The sequence below is a fragment of the Pteropus vampyrus genome, unplaced genomic scaffold, assembly GCF_000151845.1.
Source record: "Pteropus vampyrus isolate Shadow unplaced genomic scaffold, Pvam_2.0 Scaffold376, whole genome shotgun sequence".
Classification (NCBI taxonomy): Eukaryota; Metazoa; Chordata; class Mammalia; order Chiroptera; family Pteropodidae; genus Pteropus; species Pteropus vampyrus.
In genome coordinates, this window is record NW_011889157.1 from 4,008 (window position 1) to 6,089 (window position 2,082).

The window sequence follows — 2,082 nt, forward strand, 5'->3', positions numbered from 1 at the left end:
CCGGTGACGTCTGTCCCCGCCCCCGGGACATGGTCGATGTTTGCCTCCCGAGGGGCCCCCTCCCTCCCAGTCACCACCGCGTGGCCTCCGGGGTAGGGGGTGCGGAACAGGACGGTCGGTGCTCCCCGGCCTCCCCCTCCCCGGGCTCACGGCCCCCCACGGTTTTGCTTTTTAAATGAACTACTTGCGGTGAGAGGGACCGTCCTTCCTGGAGTGGTCAGGTCACAGACCACCTGTCGGAAAGGCATCCGCCCTCGCGTTGCGGGGAGGCCGCGTCCCCTGCGTTCACAGCCGCACCTGGCCTGCCCCAGAGCCCCACCCACCTCACCGGCCCTTCACCCACGTGCGTCCGCGGAGCATCTGCAAGCCGCTCACCTGCCTGGTCAGCTGGGCCTTGTCGGGCCCAGTATGTGGGCTCACCCAGAGCCAGGCAAGGCCCTGCCATGCCCTGGGTGCCCACCGGGCCCAGGGCCTCCAGCCTGAGTATCCTGTCGTCCAGGGCGGCCTGCTAAGACATCTGGCCCATGTCACCTCTTTCCAGGTGTCAGATACGTGTCTTGGTCCTTATCTCTCCCTGTGGGAAAGCGGTGTTTTCTGTTAGGACTCAATTTCAGCAAGCGGAAACTATCCAGACGGACCTAGTAATAAAAAGAAAGTTTATCGACGGCTCGGTCGAAGAGTCCGGGTGTTGTTCAGCACCGCCCCATCAGAGGCTAACGCCACGCCGGGGGGATGTCAACAGCTGCCCACCAGGCCGGGCGTTCCTGGGGACGTGGGCAGCACAGTGGGGTCAGATATTCACGCCACATCCGGGCTGGTTCCCAGGGACACAGCCAGTCGGTCTGAGTGCCGCGACCATGGCCGGCTGTCCCGTTCACCTGCTGGGAGTTCTCTACATCAGGGGTCCCCAACCCCCAGGCCGCGGACCAGTGCTGGTCCCTGGCCTGTTAGGAGCCGGGCCGCACAGCAGGAGGTGAGCGGCCGGCGAGCAAAATCTGTCTCTGCAGCCGCTCCCCAGCGCTGGCATCACCGCCTCGGCTCCGCCTCAGGTCATCAGGCGTTAGATGCTCATAGGAGCCCCGGTGGCTGGTGTCAGAAAGTTGGGGGCCACCGCCCTGTGAGGAGGGACGGAGAGCGAAGGAAACCAGGAGCCGCTTGTCCGGGCTGAGCCCTCCTGTGTACCTGGCCTCCTGCCCGGCCCGCCCCGGGGTTGGTGCTGGTAGGTGGGGAGGCCCCGAGGCAGCGCCCAGCCTTGCTCGGAGCAGGTGTGTGCTGGGCTGGAGACGAATGCCGGCCTCCGGGTGCTGGGCCCACCTGGCCGCAGAGCAGTGGGTCCTTCAGACAGTTGCTCACCTGCCTTTGCTCTGCCATCTCTCCCCGTCGCCTGGCTGGCCTTGGCCGGAGCCCACGTTGCAGAGCGGGGGTCTCTGCCAGCCGGAAGGGGTGACCGTGGGCCCACCGTCAGAGCTCCGGCCTTGGGCAAAGAACTGTCCTCTCTGGCCAGTTCTCAGACGTCTATCTCATTAGAGTCTGACTCTGACTCAGCAGGTCGGGCCTGGCTCCCAGGGTGGCAGGGCTGGCCCAGCCTTCCATCAACAGGTAGCGAGGAAGGGTAAAGCACGATGCACCTGGGGCCTGCCTGAGGCCTCGCTCTCGGGGGCACGGGCTGGGCGGGAGGGTCAGCGGTGCTTCGAGCGTGACTAGCTGGTTCACAAGCCCTTGGCTCTCAGAGGCACACAGACTGGTTCAAGCTGGTTCTACCCGGGCAGAGGGCTCGGCCAGAAGCTCACGGGTAAGCGGTAACTTCCTGAAGACATCAGTTTCCTTTCAGAAAAGACCAGGCAGCTCCGTCCCCTCCCCCCAGGGCTGGTGCTGGGGCAGGGGGTGTCTGGCTCCAGCCCCAGGCCTGCTGGTCACAGTCCCCTGGAACCTCCCCTGCCTGGCACAGGGGAGTAAAGGACCAGGGCAGCGTCCATTTGGACGAGAGAGAAGACTGCAGCTGATCCCCGCAGCCCAGCCTTCCGTGCGGCTCTGGGCCCCGAGCACAGGGCCCCAGCGGGCGGGGCAGCTGGCTGAGGCCCA

At 65.8% G+C, this 2,082-nt stretch overlaps 1 protein-coding gene across 1 annotated transcript in view; it reads left to right on the top strand.

The window, feature by feature from the left end:
- LOC105305264 overlaps positions 1 to 2,082 on the top strand; it is a 7,030-nt gene that overhangs the window by 4,001 nt on the left and 947 nt on the right. The window lies entirely within an intron of this gene.